Genomic DNA, 23,332 nt, shown 5'->3' with positions numbered 1-23,332 from the left:
TGCCGTAGCGTGGGCAAAGACAAGTCAGTGCGCTCTGCCCACGCACACTGTATGCTGTCACACAGTGTGTGTGGGCAGAGAACTCAGAGAAGCCTCTGCCCATATGTTCTGATACATACATACAATTAATTATCTCTCCGTCATGGGCCCACAGTATGCCAACTGGCAGGCTGCCGGCCCTTCTATCCTTTTTTGTTATATAAAATAAAATAATAAAATAAAGAAAAACAAACAAAAAACAAATAATAATGATAATTTTAGACCCAAAGGGAAAGAGTCAGAGGAGACTTTAAATTCCTAAAATTTTCAATTTTGGATTATTGGAACATCAGATTCCCAAAAATTTTGATTTCAGATTAATTGAAGTTCAAATTTTAAAAAATGTCAATTCTGGATTAAGGAACTGCATATTCAAAAAATGGAATTTAATGGAACTTCAAATTTTCAAATCCAGATTAATGGAAGTTCAAATTCAAAATAATTTCAATTCTGGATTAATAGAACTAGTAACAAATGTGCACTCATTGCCATGCTACTCTTCCCTTCCAACTAGTCATATCAAAAATATTGAATCTCCTTGTTTCTCTAAAATGGACTTGTTTCCGCATACAAAGTATCTTTATAGTATAAGTTACAATATGCAGGTTGAGGCTCTGATTTTTTTATAATTTGCTGAATTGTAAGGTTTTAATATGCAATGGAAATATTCACAGTAGAAAAGGAATGTAATCCATGTTTTGTAACTTTCCCGTATAGAATATTGCTATATATAAGCTAACAGCTTTGTAGCAGCTGCACGCTCCCGCAGATTATAGCCTGTATAATATCATAGTGCTCAGTATTACCTTTCCTATGATAGTGTTATTATATAATGTGTTTAAGCTAAGCTCCTGTACTTTGCAACTCTAGTGTCATTGATCATAGTGAGTGACCTCCCCAAACAATCGTTGTCCTTGTTGAGAATTTTAAAGAATCTGCTAAATAATGTACCTTGGACAGTCTGGGTTGAAACCCTTCAAATCCCTGTGTCATCATCAGCATTATTTAAAAGATGGCATCTGGAAGCCAGTGCATCATTTAATTAAATTATCCTGTAATGAAATCTTCCATAATGAGATTAATTTTAATTATTAATCAGGAGCTGACATGGGCACAAGACACTATACATAATAAATGAGGGCTTTGTCTATTTGTAGGGAATTGCTTCACAGTGCTACACAGCAGCAGTTCTCTACACTTACTTCATACAGGACTGTATATTCTGTAAGCTGCGGCATGGAATATATATTGGTTTATGTGTATTAGAATCATCCACCCAGCTGTAACAACAAGCCTAGTTCTACAATGCACAGGTATCTACTATTTCATATATTAAAGGGGATTTCCCACGAAAAAATGTTAGGCCCTATCCCGTGGATAGGACTTGCTGATCAGTAGGGGTCTCAGTGATGAGACCCTCACAAATCCCAAAAACGAGGGGTCCATCGGACCCCTTGTCGCTGTATCAGACTAATGGAGCAGATGGCCTTGCATGACCGTTCTGCTACATTAATCTCTATGGGGCTGACGGAGATCACCGAGCGCAGTGCTTGGCAATTTCCGTAAGCTCCATAGAGATTAATGGAGCAGAACGGTCATGCACGGCCATCTGCTCCATTAGTCTGAAGGAGAGATGAGGGGTCCGACGGAGGTAAGTGGGACCCCATCGGACCTCTCGTTTTCGTGATCTGTGGGGGTACCTGCTCTGAGACACCCCCCCCCCAGTTCAGCAAGTTAGGCCCTATCCTGTGGATTGGGCCTAACTATTGTTCATGGGAAAACCCCATTAAAGGCAAAATGTGTCAGCTTGAACTTCAGCATAGGAAAGCAGAATTGATTCACAAAAAAACAGGGCATGAGTGCTTTATCTACAATAAGACCAGAGGGTGCATGATAGAAAGGAAACTATCTAATATCAATCACTTTGTTTGACTATGTAGAAAAATGTATTTTGTAGCATCCAGTTTAGACAGTAACAAACTTTCTGATTTTAAAGCTACCATGTGAATATTATGGTCTGCTTCCGCACTGAAACTGCAGATGTTAGAGGGATCCTCTGGACTGTGAGTGGGCGCAGACACGGAACAGAGCGAAAATATTTCTTTGTATATTTTCTAGACTTAATCGTTATATGAGGAAATAAGAAGAGGAGAAAATGAAGGGCTTGAGATATTTGTTTTTTAGTATTTTTGTTGTTTTCTGTACTTAGCGCTCCATCAGATTCTCTCGCCCCACAGAGAACATTGTCTTGCCCTCTATTGGTATCTCTTTACATGGCTGCAGCTATGTCAAATGCTGACATGTGCCACTTGCAGCAATAATCTACCCACAGTGGTCATGACAATATGCATGGCATGTAACTATTCCAGCCAATTATTGTCACCTGTCAGTAAAGCATGCAGCGTGTCATTGATAAAGGTGCCTTGTGTTGAATTTAAGATATGTTACTGTATATTGTGCAGCTGACTTTTGTTTTAAGTTTGAAAACCCCTTTCAAGAGGGCTTGTTGGTTACCAATGTCATATCAATGAAATGCATAGTAAAAAAAAAAAGCAGTAAGTAGTAGATTCAAATCAAATACAATTAGATGTTACCAAATGTAAACCACAGATCCTGGTGAAAAATGAATAGTAAAATGTGAAGTGCACATCTAGTTCTGTGTCAAAATGTGCAATTTTGGATGCGCATGTTGGGAGAGGGATTTACCATGTTATGATCAATGCCTATTTGTACCTGATTGTAAAGCTCAAATAAATGTTTCACACACAGTGCTGGTGTCATTTTAAACAGGAGAATTTCCTCTTTCATACCACACTGGGATTGTGTTTCTACTGCAGATATTGCAACTGCTAAAGCTTCAGTAATAAATGTGATCTTCACATTTATCTCCCACTCTTGACTGCAACTTTAACATGAAGGTGGTGTGGTCCAGACAATATAGCCACTGGCATTGTGCCCTCCATCATGACGTCTATACGAGTACTATCTGCAAGGGGTTTGTGCAGGGTATAAATAGCTGTATGCAGGGGCATAAGTAGGTGATGCTGAGCCACATAGCAGGTTACTCTTCCCACTTAAAAATATGCATATTTGTATACTCACACATGCAAGTTACAATAACACATTTATATACTCACACATTCACATATAGAGCATACACACACATACATACAGTGGCATATACAAATATATACAGCATATATACACACAATTACAGTATATACTCACACACTATACAGCATTTACACATCACAGATACAGCATATATACATTACATATGTGTTATATACATATTATGCTGTATAATATGTAGCATAGTATGTTAGTATGTATATAATGGTGCACATTCTCCATTCTTTATTGTGCCAGTTTGGATGACAGGGCCCCTTGACACTATGGACCCCATAGCAGCTGCTATGGCTGCTACCACTATAGTTATGCCCCTGGCTGTATGGCAGTCGTTATAAAAGGATTAATGGGAGAGGACATGGCCTCCAATATCCCAACAGGTTTATTATAATTTACTGGTATGTTGAAGTTAGCATATATGACTGAATCTAAGGCAGCTCTAATATGGCATATAGAGGGGGTACGCCTAATCCATTCTTAATCCACTTTATTTTAGCACAGGGGAGATTAAGTCCTGCACAGGAAGAGCCATATTTTATTTTAATTATTGAAAGCATTGAATTTTGCAAGGTTTTTTTTTTTATTGAAATGAACAATGATGTTCAAACTGAAATTAATGTGCAAATAATATTGAAAATGTGTAAATTGTACATATAGGGAAATGTACTGCTTTGAAATGAATCAGTAATGGGTTAGCACCTAGCCCTTACAGTAACAGAAATAATATCTTTAGGGGTTCAGTCACATTTGAATCCCAATAGATAAGACCTTGAATTGGTGTGTAAATTGCTGTTTCTTGTAGACAAGCTAATCTTTTTCTATCTAATTTTGCATGCTGAAGGGTGCCAGGAATAAATCCAAGTCGTATATTCAGTAAGCCACTCTGTAGTTTCTTGAGTATCCTTTACACTGACTTTGTACTTGACTGTTAAATTGAAAAGCACATAATAAAAGACGACAAACTGCTTCCAGATCAGTTGATAAGCATGCCTAGAAGAAGGCAAGCGACACTTGATACATTGTGTTGAACTTTTGGCTATTTTCACATACCTTTTTTTTAGTGAATAGTCTCCCATTTTATCAATGTCACCTTTGTTAACTGAATCAAGTTCCACTTAGATTGTATTTATAAAAAAAAAGGATAAAATTGGATCCAAATCGAGTAATTCATTTACATTGGTCATACTAGATCATGATACGTAAACTTCATATACAGATGTGTTCTTTTTTGCCTTTTCTCCTCACTTAAAATATCCCAAGATGAGTGGCTCAAGATGAACAAAAAAAAACATGCTAATGTGTAAAGAATTGTTTTACGTATACAAGAGATTGAATTAAATTTGCATTATACGACATGCAAGTCTCCAGACAGAGTTAGGTATTGTCCCTGGAGAGCCATGTAGTCGTAGGCGGGATTGTGAAAAGTGAATTTTACATGGAGGTCCATGGCTCTAACAAGGGTTTTGTGTTGGTCTTTCAGGCTGTAAAGATTTTAGCTGTGTGCTGAATGCATCTGTATGTAGTATCGATGAGAATTGGATATGTCATAGAAAACACAATCACAAGGAATTTTGCAATGTCATCAATTAATTCAATTGACCATAAAAAGTTTATCCACTTTAGACAACTTATTTAGATGATCAATATTATCGGGTCAATTATGGGTAATATGTAAAATATGCAAATACATTTTCCAGCGTGGGGCAATATTGCTTTTGCTAACTGTATTAAGTTCTACTTACTTAGATTGTATTTATATAAAAAATGGAATATATAAACCTGTATAAAATACATGTGTTCCTTCTTGCCTTTTTTCCTTGCTTAAAATATCCCATGATGAGTGGCTGAAGATGAACAGAAGGAGAGACCCCTTCTGTACCTGACCTTAGACCCCCATTACAAGGTGCTATTATTGGGTCAATTATGGATAATATATAAAATATGCAAATACATTTTACAGCGTGGGACAATGTCACCTTTGTTAACTGAATCAAGTTCCATGTTTGATGTTAAGGGGTCTGTCTTTCAAGCAAAAAGAGGTATTGTTTTCCTTGTCCCACCCTAGAAAATGTATTTGAATATTTCCCAGAATCCCCTACTAGAGCATCAATGGCTATAAGCCTCCACACGCCTGTACAATAGCCTTATTTGGCAAAGTCTCCATAAGGAAAACTCTTACTTCCTGACCCACGAAATGTGTATTTATGGGCACACTGTTAGACAATTTGAATGTCCTCTTCATTAGTTGACAACTAAGCTAACATTTGTTTGTTGACTGATTACATCTTTTCTGCAACATAAAAGACTAAGGCTATATTCACACTGCCGTTGCCCTACCGTACCATAGCGTGCTACGGCAGTGCACGGGGAGAGGAGGAGGAGGTGAGCGCAGATCACCCCCGCCCCTCTCCATAGGAAGTAATGGCGCACGGCGCCGTACTACGGGTAAAGATAGGACAGGTCCTGTCTTTTTCCCGGGTACGGTGCTGCACGTGTGCTGCACTGTACCGCTCCCGTAGGGCGCCGTGCGCCCATTGCCGTCTATGGAGGACGTATATCGGCCGTATATACGTCGGCCGTATATACGTCCTTCATATGTTAGTGTGAATGTAGCCTAAGGGTTTTCAGCAACCTTATATCAGCCTGCGTAAATAGTCAATGCTAGCCTAATGGAACCCTGACAATTGGACCATGCAAATTAACCTTTATCAATAGTGCTCTATGAATGTCTAACTACTAGAGTAGCAGGTATAGTAGCTGCTGAACAACTACAAAGGGCCATTTAAATTTCTGCTTTCATCACAAGTAGTTATGAGCAGACCCAACTGTATTAGGGTTTGTGGAGCCAAACACGCATTACACACCACTAATCATGGGTGTTACACATTTTAATGAGTTGATCCATTGGTTCTTTATCCTTTACATCATCATAGTATATAAGGCTGGAAAAAGACACAAGTCCATCAAGTCCAACCTTTAAGAATTAAATAAATGTTTTATCCCCATAAGCCGTGATATTTTTTCTCTCCAGAAAGTCATCCAGGCCTCTCTTGAACATGTACATAGAGTCCGCCGTAACAACCTCCTGCGGAAGAGAGTTCCATAGTCTCACTGCTCTTACAGTAAAGAACCTTTGTCTATGTTGATGGTAAAATCGCCTCTCCTCTAGGCGCAGAGGATGCCCCCTTGTCCTGGTCACAGGCCTAGGTATAAAAAGATCTTTGGAGAGATCCTTGTACTGTCCGTTCAGGTATTTGTACATTGTAATGAGGTCTCCCCTCAGTCGTCTTTTTTCTAAACTGAATAATCCCAAATTTTGTAATCTGTCAGTGTATTCTAATCCCCCCATTCCCCTAATAATCCTGGTTGCTCTCCTCTGTACCCGTTCCAGCTCTACTATATCCTTTTTATACACTGGTGCCCAAAACTGTACACAATATTCCATGTGTGGTCTGACCAGGGATTTGTATAAAGGCAAAACTATGTCTTTATCAGGAGATTCTATTCCTCTCTTGATACATCCCATAATTTTATTTGCTTTAGCAGCAGCCGCCTGGCTCTGGTCACTAAAATGACCTGTGCAAAGTCTGGGCTTGTATTCTGCAAATCTGAGCATTGTGGTTCAGGTCCACTCATCAATAGTCAGAAGTTATAGTCAGTCATGGCAATAGAAGCACAGGCACAGCATATTTCATTAAAAAGTTACACAGGAACAAAGCCATAGATCATAGTATCATAGTTTATACGGTTGAAAAAAGACACATGTCCATCAAGGGATAAGGAAGGGATTTAGGGGAAACAATTCTATATAACATAAACATCAATTTTATTTAGTTGTAATAAGGCATCTAGACCCTTCCTGAAGCTCTCTGCTGTCCCTGCTGTGACCAGTGCCTGAGGAAGGCTATTAAACAGATTGACAGATCTCATAGTAATAAAGCCCTGGCGCCTCTGGAGATTAAATATGAAACAACTTACCACCATATTTGTTGTATGGACCATTCATATTTTTTATATAAATTAATCATGTCCCCTCGTAATCGTCTTTTTTCCAGACTAAATAAATCTAGTTGTTTTAATCCTCCCTTATAACTGGGACCGTCCATACCCCTTATCATTTGTGTGGCTATACTTTTAACCCTCTCCAGCTCCAGGGTATACTTTTTATGGACCGGTGCCCAGGACTGGACAGCATATTCCAGGTGAGGCCATACCAATGCCTTGTACAGTGGTAATATTACATCCCTTTCCCGAGAAACCATACTACTTTTGATACATGACAAGATCCTACTGGCTTTAGAGGCAGCTGATTAATGTTGCATGCTGTTATTCAATTTATGATCTACTAGTACCCCTAGGTCCTTCTCAACAAGGGACTCGGCCAGATTTACTCCCCCAAGGACATATGTTGCCTCTGGATTATTAGCCCCCAGGAGCATAACCTTACATTTATCCACATTGATCCTCATTTGCCAAGTGGATGACCAAACACTCAGTTTGTCCAAGTCAGCCTAACAACATCCTCCATAGACTGTATTACATACACAGCTTGGTGTCATCTGCAAAAATAGTCACAGTGCTATTAATTCCTACCACTATATCATTAATAAATATATTAAATAGGAGTGGGCCAAGCACAGAACCCCGGGGTACCCCACTCATAACTGGGACAGTGTCAAATGCCTTTGCAAAGTCCAAGAACACAATATCCACAGAAGCTCCTCCATCCAGGCATCAGCTCACCTCTTCCTAGAAGTAGATCAGGTTAGTCTGACGACTTCTATCCTTAGTAAACCTATGTTGGCTGTCACTCATTACACTTTTTGATGTCACATAATCCTGTTTATAGTCTATTACTAACCTTTCCAATATTTTCCCCACAATGGAAGTTAAGCCTACAGCCCTGTGATTGCCTGGCAAAGCTCTAAAGCCCTTTTTATATATTGGCACCACATTTGCCTTGCACCAGTCACTAGGCACCACACCAGACATTACGGAATCCCTGAAGATTTTAGACAGTGGTACAGCAATAACAGAACTGCTCTTTAAGAACTCTGGGGTGTAACCCATCTGGTCCAGGATCCTTGTACACATTGATTTTATTGAGCTTAGATTGGATCATGTCTACATTCAACCATTGGGGGGGGGGTTGCTCATTGTTTTTAACCATTTTCCGGTGTCCTAACAAAGATTGATATATTATTTGCACTAGTTTTGCACACACTTTTTTCTTGATATGGCTAGTTCACCTCCGATGTGTGGTTGCATATCACAATATATTTTTTTTTAATTTTCACTTACTAGAGAGACTAGAATAATCCTAAACTTTACAAATTCTGAAATGAGAAAGTGCTCATAGTGGAGCTGGGCATCCGTCTGAGTTTTGCTATGATTATGCCCTTGCCTCAATTCATAATTTCCAAATATGGTATTTTAAATTAGGTTATATTAACCACAACTACCAGCTGTGTATAATAGCATAGAACTGATTGCGACTTTTGGAGAATTGTTTTTAAAAGAGCAAACACCTCATGTATTAATAAGGAACAAGCAGTAAGATATATCAGAGCAGCAAACAAGCCAGGAAAAGTCTCCCCAAAAAATGCTGGCAGACTCCAATTAAGGAAAAGTAGAAAAGTACAATAAAACTGTATCTTTTTCTTTGAACCTTTGTTTGTTGAATTATTTTGGGTGGGGTCATAATTTAAGGACACACTGGTCTACACAGGTCAGGTATTTTTACCTCTAGTTTACCTTTAGTTTCAGTGAAATGGGTGGGGTCCTTTTTTAAGTTTCATTAGTATCGGGTATCTATTTTCCTTCTGTAGTTTAAAAATTTTGCATTCTTCTGAAATATGACTCGACCATAGGCCATGCCTTGTACAATAATGTGAAAGTGATAACTTGTTATGTAATAGATTACATTTTACATAATATGACCTTGAAGTGTTAATGGAAACCTACCATGACGAAGCTACCTATCAAGGTAGATCAGGTGGTAGGTGCCTCTATTGTACGTGAGGATAGCCCTTTTAAGGGCTAATCCTAACGTTCCCTGTATCTTTTTAAAACTTTAATTTTGGTGATATGCAAATTTTCAAAAGAGGCTTATGGGGCGTGGAGTAGCCGGAGTAGCGCGGCTCTAAAGCCGAAGCTACTGCACATGCGCAGAACTCTGGCTTCGCAGACGAGTGCGCGCAGCTCATTTTAGCTGCGTGCTGAAGATGTCTTGGTAGGAGTATCAAAGAGGCTACTGGGGTGTAGAGTAGCCGCGCTGTGTAGCCTCAGTTCTGGCTACTCCACGCCCCAGTAGCCTCTTTTGAAAATTCCTTTAAGGGGTTTAATACAGGTGGCAATAAAATAGGTGGCAATAAAGTCAGTGGTGTAACTATACTACCAGACAGAGTGCCAAACATTCAGCCTTATTGCCTTAAAGGGAACCTGTCATCAGGGAGGTTATTTTTGCCTGAAGACTATAGAATGTTCAGTTGCTGAACTCACCACATGTTATATGGCGGAAGAGAAGGATGGCAACCGGAAAGCCCTGCCTCCATTTAGGTTTGCAAGAAAATATCACATGATTAGGATGATGTACAAATCGGGCTAAGCAGAGAGACGTATAGGTAAGTAAATAACGTACATAGAAATTCAAGGAATAAAGTATACATTGCTGGAAGAAACACATACTAAGAAGTCAGAAAACAAAAAGAAGATTGTTTTTTTTGTGCTGAAAAAGCCCCAATCAGTTTATACTCAAATATATAGAAAAAAATAAACATAGTCCTCATCCTCTGACGCTGACCCCTGGTGTCCTCTTTTCTCTGCAGCACCTCTTCGGGTTCCACTTCTATGCGATCTGCTGGCGCAGAACCTATGAGGCGGCAGTGTCGCCTCCTGCTGACATCATAGTTTGTGTGCCAGCAGACACGGCACGATCGGGAACCCAAAGACTTGCTGTGGGAAGAAGAGGACACTTGGGGTTAGTGCTGGAGGGTGAGTACTAAGTTTATTTTTTTAAGGGAACTCTCTGCTGGACACTCTATTAAAGGAGCACTCTGCAGGACACTTTATTAATGTAATGCTAACCACCAAGCCACAATGCTGCCACTACTCTTAACGGGGGCACTCTGCTGGGCACTTTATTAACAGGGGCACTTTTCTGGACAGTTTATTAATGGGGGCAGTCTGCTGGACTCTTTATCAATGGGGGCAGTCTGCTGGACACTTTATTAACTGGGGCAGTCTGCTGGACACTTTATTAATGGGGGCAGTCTGCTGGACACTTTATTAATGGGGGCAGTCTGCTGGACACTTTATTAATGGGGGCAGTCTGCTGGACACTTTATTAATGGGGGCATTCGGCTGGAAACATTATAAATGGGGTCACTCTGCTTGACATTTTACCTATTAATTGGAGGGACTGCCTTGGATATTTTAATAATTGGAGGGGCAGCTGTGGACATTTCATTCATGAGGGGAGACTAGTGGACATTTTATTGATGAGGGGAAACTACTGGACATTTTATTGGCTGCTTTCCCACGCTAGGCTTACACTCGAGTCATTACGTTTTCCCAGTTTTTTGTGGTAAAATTAGGTATCAAGGCTTATACTTGAGTTGGCTTATACTCAAGTATTTATGGTAACCCTTTTGGGTGTCGTGTGTCCAGCAACATAATCCAAAAGACCTCTGTTAGATGAAGTTTTTAATGTGGTTCTAGCCCCATTTGTTTCTTGTGGCATGTTCAATGGCTATGACTGTCATCATGGTAGTGGGACAATCATGACAGTCATTAAAGGGCTTAGATGCACCAAAAACAAGCAAGGTACAAGCCTTTTTTTCTCAGATTGGCTCCAGTCACATGTTCTGCTATTTTTAGCTTTTGGTGATGTGTAACCACTAGAGATGAACGAGTATACTCGTCCGAGTATACTGCTCGGTCGAGTATTAGCATACTCGGACCGGCTCGTTATTCGGACGAGTATCTCGCCGGCTCGAGATCGAGCAGTAAATTAATAAAATAAATTGAATAAAAGTATTTTTATTGTAAAAAAAAAATATTACACATGTTTGCAGATGTTTTTCTTGTAAGAACACATTGAAATAACACTATTCTTCACTTTCCAGGTGTTCGCGCATGTCTCCCGCTAGGTTCGGAGATGTTCGGAACATCTGGAATGTGAACAATATTGTTCTTTCAATGTGTTCTGCACTTAAGTGGTCCTGTATTCACTGTTTTTAATGTTTTAATTCTATTCTTCACTTTGCAGCTGTGCGCGCGTATCTCCGAACCTATCGGGAGATACGCACGCACACCTGCAATGTGAAGAATAGAATTAAAACATTAAAAACAGTGAATACAGGACCATTTAAGTGCAGAACACATTGAAAGAACAATATTCTTCACATTCCAGATGTTCGTGCACATCTCCTAACTTAGCGGGAGACACGCGCGAACACCTGCAAAGTGAAGAATAGTGTTCTTACAAGTAAAACATCTGCAAACATCTGAAATTTTTTTTTTTGCACTGTTCTTTTACTGTTCAGTTTTATTAAAAAAATGCTCGGGTCTCCCATTGACTTCAATGGGGCTCGTTATTCGAGACGAGCACTCAAGCATCTGGAAAAGTTCGTCTCGAATAACGAGCACCCGAGCATTTTAGTGCTCGCTCATCTCTAGTAACCACATATTGCAAAGTCTGTACTCAATTAAGTAGTTCACAAATGTGTTTTCACAGTTGATGTAGCTATTTATTGTTAAGGTGGCGTTAGTGATTTTGGATTGAAAGATAATGGTTTTCTGCATGTGATGGCAAAAGAAGTCCTGCTATAGTTTCACACAAAATGGAGGAATAGCAACCACAAAAGAAATAGTGACTGCAAACTGTTTAGTACTTTAACCCCTTCCTGCCGTTTTTGCGTTTTCATTTTTCACTCCCCACCCTCAAAAATCTATAACATTTTTATTTTGTACAGAGCTGTGTTATGGTTTATTTTCTGTGTAACAAATTACACTTCAAAATGGTGGCATTTAATATACAATGCACTGCAATGCAATGTACTGGGAAGCAGGAAAAAAACTCCAAATGTAGTGAAATTGGCGAAAGACCGCATTTGCACCGTATTCTTGTGGGCTTGGATTTTAAGGATTTCACTCTAGGCCCCAAATGACATGTCTAATTTATTCTTTGGGTCGGTCAGATTACGGGGATATCAAATTTGTATAGGTTTATAATGTTTTCATACATTTACAAAAATTAAAACCTCCTGTACTAAAAAAAAAAATTGGGGGGGATTTCGCCATCTTCTGGCACTAATAACTTTTTTTTACTTTGGTATACGGAGCTTTAGGAGGTGTCGATTTTTGCGACTTATGATTACATATACAATGTTATCATTTTTAGGACTGTATGACCTTTTGATCACTTTTTATAGAATTTTTTATATTTTTTAGAAAGGAAAAAAAGGGCCACTTTCGACTTTGGACGCTATTTTCTGTTACGGGGTTAAACGCAGTCAAAAACGGTTATTATATTTTGATGTGGGCATTTTCGGATGTGTCGATACCTAATATGTTTATGATTTTTACTGTTTATTTATAGTTATATCATTTCTAGGGAAAGGGGGGGGGGTTGAATTTTTATGTCTTTTTATGATTATTTTTTTTAAACTTTTTTTTATTTTTAAGATTTTTCCTCCCTAGGATACTTTAACCCTAGGTTGTCTGATCGATCCTACCATGTACTACCAGACTGCAGTGTGGCAGTGTATGGGTATTTTCCTCCTCATTCATTACAATGTGGTGATAACACATTTTAATGAAAGGGTTAACACAAAGCAGCCTCGGGTCTTCGGAAGACCCGAGGCTGTCATGGTGACGGATCGCCGCTCCCGATGACGTCACGCATGGGCGCTGCCATCCTTTTGAAGTCGCTGGCAGGTTCACCGGCAGCGATCGGAAGGAAAACACCAGCAATCGGTGCTGGCACCGATCGCGGGTGTTACCGGTAAGCCTTTGCTGCAATATGCAGCAAAGACTTACCGGCTATGGAGAGGGTTCAGCCCATGAGCTCTCTCCATGCACCCACATCCGGCATGTGACGTAGTATTATGTCACAAGTCGGTAAGGGGTTAAAATAAATTGCTCAAGTGTTCCATAAGATAATGTTTATTTGGAATGAAGAATGTTTTTGTGGCCATGGTCAACACTCAGCATTATACAGTACAGGTGGTTCCCTACTTAAGGACACCTGACTTACAGACGACCCCTAGTTACAGATGGACCCTCTGCCCACTGTGACCTATGGTGAAGCTCTCTGGATGCTTTACTTTACTTCCAGGCTGCAATGATCAGCTGTATGGTGTTGCTAGTGAAGCTTTGTTGATAATCCTTTTCCATTACAGCAAAAAATGTTGAAAATCCAATTGTCACTGGGGTAAATAAAAATTTGTCTGGAGCCACAATTTTAAAATATACAGTTCTGACTTACATATATTGACTTACATTAAAAATCATATATTTTTATTGAACATTTTTTAATAACAACACACCCAACAAGTACAACCTGGAGGGGAGTCTGTAAATAGCATTACAATAGGCTTTAATTTTATACAATATTACAAACTTAAATTGTACTCATGAAAGTATTACAAAAGAATTACAGTTGTATTTTTTGTCTTATACAAGTTTCACATTTTGAAGTAACATATATGCTTATTATCAGTAACATACTCCCTCCTTCCCTTCCATACCCACCTTCCCTTTCCAACTCCCCCCACCCACCCTTGCAAGCCAGCTCTTCTAAGACCAATTAGGTCCTATACAGTCTTTCTTATACTTAAAGGGGTATTCCGGAAATATGAAGGTCTGACAAAAAAACCCATGATGATATAAATAAATGAATACAACAATACTCAATGTCATTTGTCACAAAACGGAGCTTAAATAGTTAAATTTTATGATTTACAAATTTTATGGCCTCTCTAAAGTAGGTGGAGTTATCACTAAGATGGCCGCCACTGGAAACTACAAGTTCCATGATCCTTTAGTTGTCAGTAACTCCTCCTCCCTCTTGTCCTCTGCTCCTGGTGATGATACAACGGACTTTCTTGCTCTGTTACCATAGTAATGATGTGTAACTGCCATCAACAAAACACTGACCATACTGGCTGCACTGCAACCAACCGACTACAGCCAAACGTAGTGGTGATCACATGACCTGTCCAGGCATGTGCAGGCCATGTGATGTGGACATGTGACCAGTGGCCATCTTCTTTTCTGCGACGGACCACGCGGAGGAAATTAACGGACTGATTAAAGGGCCAGTAGCATTTTTATTCTTCATTACATTGTATGTCATCAGCATTTCCTGCTAAGGGGAGCTAAATTTTAAATAACAACTAATTACACATTAGCTTATATTTTGAGTGCCCACTTGTATATGAATTATTCTGATTCCTGGAATACCCCTTTAAGCAGACCCAAGCCTATCTTTACTCATTTTGTCAATGATAGTTGGTATTCTAAACTAGTCCTTAGTCTTATAAGGGAGCTTGATGGCAAACCAGGCATATCTAGCCACTTGCCCCAGAGACTTACATACAAATTCAACTTACGTACAAACCCAAGGAACCGCTCTTGTATGTAACACAGGAACTCCCTGTATGTACATCATAAAATGATAATACACAAATGTCATCTCTTCTTATGCTTTTTTAATGTTTATAACAAGGTAGGATTTTGTTTTGCTCTGAGCAAATGGATGATGGGCAGAGAGTACCTCAAGGATGTTCTTGTGTCTGATGTCTGATCTTTGTGCTTATGAAACCAGATCCTTAACACATGCAGTCTTGGTGGTTCGTGACCACTGACCAAGAACTATGAAGCAGAAGTGAATTATGACAGATGGTGACTGTAAAGTCACATTTTAGATACATGTGGGAAATAGGAATAGAAGTACCATGAATACATGTACATTTGTATGTTCATACACGTATATAATGTAGCTGTTAATGTATATGTTCATTTAAATAAAAGCCTCAACAAGGCTCTGATACCGTAAGAACTTTAAGGGGTTCTGGAGAAAATGAAGGTCAAGTCGGCACCTTGAAAGTTTGTGACAATCGTGAAATCATACATGAACACTTATTTTCAGCATTATAGTGTAAGAAGAGGATTGTTCTTTTTTGAGAAGCTCTGCAAGGGAAAAATACCTTAGGCTTGGTGGGTTCTGTGCACATAATGAGACATTCTGATGTGGAACAGGTAGTGCTATGCCCTGCATTACCCATATAAGGTATATATTGTTGTCTTTCCCATGGATGGAGTCACCCACTAAAGTAAAGTTTTTCCTGCGACGCACAGCAGGAGTATAAGAGAGAAGTAATTGGGCATGCCAAGGCTCCTGAGAAGTTTGACTAGGAGGCAGGAAAATAAAGAGGCTGGAAATGGAAGGTGTGAGATAGTGCTTTGCAATTTCAGTAGCCAGGGAGCTAACATTGAGTGCACGATCAGCCATTAGCTACCCCATGTTGTATTTCATTTTCTACATTCTGCCTATTTCCATTGAAAAAGAAAGAAAACAGTGAAGTCACTTAAGTTGGACACAACCACAGTACCATACACCTAACACCTCTTATGCATCATACTGAACAGGACCATTAATCCCCTTATGTAGACCAGAGCCATTACAGAATACCATTTTCTTTCAGTAGAGTGTGATCTCTTCTCCAACATAATGGACACACACAAACCATGGCATCCATATAGTGTAAAAAAATGTCATACATCAAACCAGGCCTTCTTCTTACATTGGTCCTATAGAAACCTTAGCTATTGGTCAGCATCGTTATTATGGTTCCCCATAGGAAAAAGCTGAGTTGCTTTTTAATAATGGTATAACATTTTAGCTCTTATGGACCAGATGAGCTATTCTTTGCTCTTTCATAGATCTGTGAGCTTTGGGTGCCCATGATTGAATTGCCCATAATGCCACTCATGTAATTGCTTTGGGCCCCAGAGATTATAGTGACCAGGGGCAGATTGCACTTGCTTCTCCTTCACCAGTTGTTAACAGCCAACTGTGTGGAGGTGACATGCTGAAGTTTCAACCTCCGCATGTTATTTAGGCTATATTCACATTAACGTGTACCTGTCGTACTGTAGTATGTCAGGGAAACATTGGCTCTGGGGAGAGGAGGAGGCGCTGCTCACCCCTGCCCCTCTCCATAGTGATATAGGCGCATGGCGCTGTATTCCGGGGACAGATAGGACATATCCTATGTTTCTCACGGTTACGAAACGGTACAGTGCCGTTCGTGTGTGGCACCATACTGTTCCCATTTGGCGCCGTGCGCCCATTGCCGTTTATGAGGGATTTACATACAAAGTATAATCCGTCAGCCGTTTATACGTCCCCTATACAGCAGTGTGAATGTAACCTTAAAAGGTGTTTGCAACAAGATGCAAATATGTTTTAAAGCCATGGGAGTGGAGGGAGAACAGGCTCCCAGCTCCATCATTTGGAGCTGTACATTAGGAAGCCTGGTTCCTTGTTACCGGTCCAAAATTTTTTCAAATAAATATGTACTTAAAACTGCAGAAGCATCTCACCTCTTGTTTTAGAGTTTTTATACAATGGTTATTTTAAAGTTATTTTTGGTGTTTTGTTAGTAAATAAATGGCTTGATTAAATGCTGGCTTGACAATGATACTTTACTGAAAGTCACATATAAATAAGCTGTGACCAGATAGAGGACACCGGCACTGGTAGAGTGTGGGTGGCTCTAGGTGTTTTGCTCTGCTCCTCTTGGAACAAAGCATGTATTCATAACACAATGGGAACCTTTCTTTGCCAGTCAGTAGTTATCAGATGAGCTACTGCAGTGGCTAGGGGGAATTGTGTCATAGCATTTCACTTCATTCCCATCCCCAGTGACATCTTCCTTCCAGCTAAAAGCAGGTATACAATAGAAAAGCTTCTTTTGAAGTAGTTTTTAGTATCCGTCAATTGTGGGAAGAAGTGTTCACCCACAAACACAGTTCTATTCCCAATTTATAGGCACATGCTTGAATTTGTAATCATTGAATATTTGTTATACAAATTTTATGTGCGCAAGTAAGACAAAAGTATCTTCATAAGTGATGAGCAATATAAATGAGACATTTACTTTTTATTCCTCTTGGATTCACTATGGCTTTGGTTCAGAAAAACTGCATCAGAAATTGAAGTGGCATTTTCCCCAAAAACTCTAAGCATTCATTCAGTATCGGAAAAAGACGTAGGTCCATCAAGTCCAACCTATTAGAATTAAACAATTATAAAACATGATACTTTTGCTCTCAAGAAAGGCATCCAGGGCTTTCTTTAACATATACAAAGAATCCGTCATAACCTTTTGCGGCGAAGAGATCCACTGTCTCACAGCTCGCACAGTAAAGAATCTCTCCCTATGGCAATGGTAGAACCACCCTTTTCTAGTCATAGAGGATCCACTATTGCCCTGGCCACAGGCCTAATTATAAAAAAAAACTTTGGATATATCTCTGCACTACCCAAGTATCACCCCCCCCCCCCCTCAGCTGTCTTTTTTTCTAAGCTGAATAACCCCAAGTCTAGTAATGTATCATTGTAGCCTAGTCCCCCATTCCCCTAATAATCATGGTTGCTCTCCTCTGCACCCCTTCCAGTTCTACCAAGTCCTTTTTTATACTGAAGCCCAAGACTGTACACAATATTCCATGTGTGGTCTGACCAGTTATTTGTGTAAAGGGCAAAACTATGTCCTGAGATTTTTATTTGTCGATCTGGTCAATAAAATGAAGCTTACCATCCACCTTCAAATATTACAAATAATGTTCTGTCTTTCACAGCACCTAAATCATACAGTACCCGGGAGTGTATACCATCTGGGCCCTGTGATTTGTCTATTTTAGTGGTTTTGAGGTGGCGCCACACTTTTTCCTGGGTTAAACTTTTACGATATTCAAAACAGAATTTACATTATTTCTCATCATGTCTTTCACCAAAGGATTCTCCTGAGGAAAGACAGTTCTAAAAGCGATATTCAAAAGATTGGTCCTTTCCTCTTCTCCCTCCCCCAAGACCCTCAGGTTATTCCTCAGAGGGCCCACAGTCTCAGTTTTCAGTTTCTTGTCATTTATATATTTGAAAAATGATTTGAGATTCATTTTACTTTACTTTCAACCTCTGTATTTGCTTTATCTGTATTGTCTCTCTAAATTTGTCTCTCTATTATCCTGTTACACCTCATTGCTACCTTCATGTATTAGCACCTAAAACACCTTATCTTGCTCATTAATTGCTCGAGAATAGTTTTTTTTAATGTTTACTATAATAACCTATACTATATAACTTATACCAGAAAGGAAAAATGTTCAAAGTATTTTCTTGGTTCTCTTTTCAGATATCATCCCTATGGTAACTATAAATTGGTTAAAAATATCAGTGCGTTAATAATGCTAACTCATATACTAATCTGCTATAGGTTTACTATAAGTTATGTGTTTCTTACTGAGTGACCTACTCCTTGTAAAATATACAACCGTTTCTTGGAAGTCACTTGTATCAATATATGCTTTCCCCCTATGGACTGAGCAAATGCTGTATCTTCATCATCTCTACAGTGAAGGACAATAGGAATCCAATTTGCAGATAATGTTAGCCTGCTATTCACAATATCTCTTACATATATCACAGCTAATTTTAGCCCTACTATTAATCAGTACGGGCTGTCATTAAAGATTTTAAAGCCCCCAAGAATAGGATGCCTGGGCATAAATATTTATTAATGACTCCGACAGTCCTGGGAGATGGGTCTAAGAATAAAGCTCCAGTATACTAGCCTTGTCAAAGGATGGCAGCCACTTCTTAATCTGAACTGCCACAGCTTACTCACAGAGTTCATCAATCATGTTTTATGAGTTTTAACCCGTCAGACGCCTATCTGTCATTTCAACATTGTAGTGGTGACAAAAAAACTGGTGCCGAAAATGTGTTGCAGGTGTAACTTTCACTCAGGCTATTTTGGGGCTAGCCAAGCTGTCTGGAGTCATTCAGGGAAAGAGCGCCATCTTGAGACCTAAATAAACAGTTTATGTTTCATGCAGCAGTAGACCTGGCATACTGGCATAGAGGCTTGGCTACACTGTGTGTGCGCGAAACTTCTGAAGGTGTCGATTGTGCAGGCATTGGCTAGAAACTGTCATTCACTGGAGAAGGTACAATAGCCCCTTTTACTACAAGTTGGTCTTTTAGAGGTGTTTTTTTTTTTACCAGAAGATAAACTTGGGAAGATCCGATGTTTAAGGGAGAAATGTTACATAGTTTTTTTACTACTATGTTGTTTCTCTCTCATTCTCTATTGTTGTTATAACCAAATATGTTTATTTATTATTGTTCTCTGCATTGTCGTGTCTGTATATTTAAAGCAAATTCCCATGTAGTGTTTTCTGTACTGTTGAAAAGTGACAGTGAGGAAACTATAAGTGGAAATCAGCTATTCCACCATGTCTGAATATGATGCTTATGGTTTCATGGCTTCCTCCACATGAATGTGCCAAATCTCAGCCATGAAATACAGAAGTGTACTTTTGTTTTTCATAGGCGATTTGCTTCAGTTTGGTATCCATTTTTCATGAATCCTCATGAAAACTATAGCTCTGACTAGGCTCTATTTTTAACGGGGCCTGATGGGCCTGATGTAAAGTGAATGAGCATAGAGGAGCCCAAAAATTTATAGCTTTCCTAGGAAACAAGTTAGGCCCTATCCAGGGCTTAACTTGCTGATCGCATAGGGTGGGGGAAGGGGTGGGAGATATGAGCAGAGCAGGCAGCAGCGCATGTCTGTTCTGCTCCATTCATCGCTATGGAGCTGAAGGAGATTGCCTTTGTCACAGCCTCCCCCCAGTATATAGCTATTCAGTCCCCTGTCCTCCAGTATAATGCTAGCCAGTTTATGGCCCCCAGCATAAAGCCCATGCACCCTAGTATATAACCAGTCAGCCCATGTACCCTAGTATATAACCAGCCCATGTCCCCCAGTATATAGCCAGGGAGCCCATGCCACCTAGTATAAAGCAAGCCAGCCCACCCAGCTTGCCCATTCCCCCTAGTATATAGCCAGCCAGCACCCAGTATATAGCCATCAAAGCCCTAATATATAGCCAGCCCCAGTAAATAGCCAGCCCATGCCCCCAGTATATAGTTAGCCAGCTCATGCCTGCCAGTATATAGCCAGCCAGTATATAGCCAGCCAATCAGCCCCTAGTATATAGCCAGACCCTGCCCCAGTATATGGCCAGCTATCCCCCATTATATAGCCCGCCAGCTCCCTGTCCCCAGTATATCGTCAGCCAGCACATGCCCCCAGTATATAGCTAGCCAGCTCCAATATATAGGCAGCCAGCTCTCAGTATATGGACAGCCAGCTCCCTGTCCCCAGTATATCATCAACCAGCACATGCCTCTAGTATATACCCAGCCAGCCCATGCCCCCCTGTATATAGCCAGCCAACCAGCCTCCAGAATATAGCCAGCCCCTGTCCCAGTATATAGCCAGCCAGGTCCCTGTCCCCAGTATATCGTCAGCCTGCACATGCCCCCAGTATATAGCCAGCCAGCTCCAATATATAGGCAGCCAGCTCTCATTATATGGACAGCCAGTTCCCTGCCCCCAGTATATAGTCATCCAGCCCCCAGTATGCTCAGCACATTGAAAACAACTCCCTGGTTTTGGCTGCTATAATCTCATGGCAGCTGAGGAAGTTTCAGCACACATTGAGAGGGAGGAAGTACTTCGGCACAGTGTAGCATCCTGTGAAGTTGCAGCACAGAGGGGCTCTAGTAATGCTCCCCAGAACCATTTTGGTTCATTAGCATACATTTAAAAGTTGACTTTAGAAGGAAGGAGGCCATGAATAACAAATATAAGACTATTACCACAGTCAGGGCGCCTGGATATATAAGTAAGTGTCCAGGTTTATCATGATGGATTTTGATGGTAGATTTCCTTTAAGAGACACAAAGAAGTTGAGACTTCTAGGGAGCAAGATGAATGTGGTTTCCACTTTGTTTACATCAGGACTCCCATTCTGAGCCATTTTCATTTATTTTTTTTTACTATATAACTTCTTATTTTATGATGCTCTAAACATTTGCAATACCTTCCATTTCTTCCTATTATTCTTGTGAAGCTTCCATGTTCCTCTTAAAGGACATGATTGGGGACTTCTCTACTTGTCATGATTGACAAATTGTTTTCCACTTGTCACATTGTGATAGGTCTGGCACTAAAAAGATTCAGGACACATGAACATACTTATGGTGTAGGTAAAGCTTAGTAGAAGGAAGGAATGGCACAAGTCTACGGTAGTTGGGAAACATCGTAGGAAGATGTTTTTAAAATGTTTGCTGAAACTTTTTTTAATAGTTTCTAAACAACAAACCTTGTGTTTATAATACACATAATACAATACATTTGTGATTTTGCAGTCTTAAGCAATTTATAACAGCAGCAAAGCCTGAAAATGAAATGTGTGTTATCCAGTTGCTGACAAGTGAAGTTAGTCATGTGTTGTGCTGATCGAATTACAGCTCCATTGTAGTTCCCAACACGATGAGTATGGAAATGGATATTGTCTCTGCTGCCAAACTGATTGAGAACCATCCTGAAAGCCTCGGGCAGGTTGATTTAACCCTACAGTATGGCTGACCTAGAACTAGGTCATATAATGTAAAGGTATAACATTTAGCTTCTAGCCTCAAGCTTCATACACCTGTTTAGATGACTCACTGCCTGTGACAATCCTTCAGCTATATACAGATACAAATATAATGGTAGATGCCATGTATTTGTTTTTAATGGTAATGGAATCATGCAACTTGGAAAAGATATGTTACAGTTTTACTGACTGTGTCTGAGGGAGACAGTGGGTTAAGAATTCTTCCTGGGTGGCTTCTGATTCAGCACTGGGCCTCCTGTGCTCTTTGACATCAGAGTCCCAAGTCTCCTCTACTTGCCGCAGCAAAACCTAAAGATATTATAGCTATCTGGTTTCTAGTTCTAGCAGAAAACCATATTTCAAATGCTTAAATTGAAAATTGTAAGAAGGACAGTTAATGTTTTGTATAAAGATAGCAGACATAATAGGATCTGACATGAAAACTATAAATGAAGCTTCATGGAAATATTTATATTAAACAGAATTTTACAACATTATTGCTGCTGCTATACATAATGTATAACATACTGGCCCACATCTATTAAAGCGTTTATGCCAGTTTTGTGTCTTGATGTTGCACTGAAAAGAACTTGCTAAACTGCTTGCACATGTATTTATAAAGTGTCTGCGCCAGTATTGTATCGCGCTGCACTGTGTCTGATGAGTCACAAAATTCTGCACCTAGAGGGGCATTCCTGTGCAGTGGTGAACCTTGCACCCCATTCCTTACTGCAACTCGATTTGTGTTGCATGCTCTCTGTTAAAGTTGCACCAAAAAAAGTTGGTGCATTCTGCTGGAGCAGTGCAGGGTGCACCAGATTCATGGAGACCATGCGCCATTTTTTATTTCTCTGGTGTCCTCTGGACACTCCACAGGCGAACTGTACATAGTTCAGACTGCACTAATTTTTATAAATGTTGGCCAAAGTTTTTTTTTATATATATATTCAGCATTTTCTATTGGTTATTGTAATATTTTTATTATTATATAGTGTTATCACAATAGCCAGTACTGACTATTTTGTTTACAGGCAAAAGGGGATAAAAGTGGCACATCTCTCCAAACTTTCTTTATTCTTAAATTTGTTGTCACTGTACTTCGGTACTATCAAGAGAGAAGAACTGATACAATGGTTATGTAAATAATTGATGGCACTAGCAACACAAAAAATGTGCTAAATGTTTAAAATTGTTTATATGACATTTATTTTGATCTAAAAGCCTAGGCTAAGTTCACACTACCGATCAAACCTCCGTTCCTTACCTCCATTAAAGTAAAGAACAGAGGTTTTATGTTTCAATTAAAAATGACGGAGGCTGCAGTACTTTTTCTCAGGATAACACCTGGATAATGGATACCTGCCAAACTGACCATAACGGATGACAAAATTTACATTGATTTCAATGGGATTTTTAACTGATA

General features: G+C 39.7%; 1 protein-coding gene across 13 annotated transcripts in view; it reads left to right on the top strand.

The window, feature by feature from the left end:
- Positions 1-23,332, top strand: part of EYA4 (EYA transcriptional coactivator and phosphatase 4) — a 195,123-nt gene that overhangs the window by 48,863 nt on the left and 122,928 nt on the right. The window lies entirely within an intron of this gene.

Source organism: Engystomops pustulosus, chromosome 3 (genome assembly GCF_040894005.1).
Source record: "Engystomops pustulosus chromosome 3, aEngPut4.maternal, whole genome shotgun sequence".
In the NCBI taxonomy this organism is placed as follows: Eukaryota; Metazoa; Chordata; class Amphibia; order Anura; family Leptodactylidae; genus Engystomops; species Engystomops pustulosus.
This window is presented reverse-complemented; position numbering and strand designations above follow the sequence as displayed.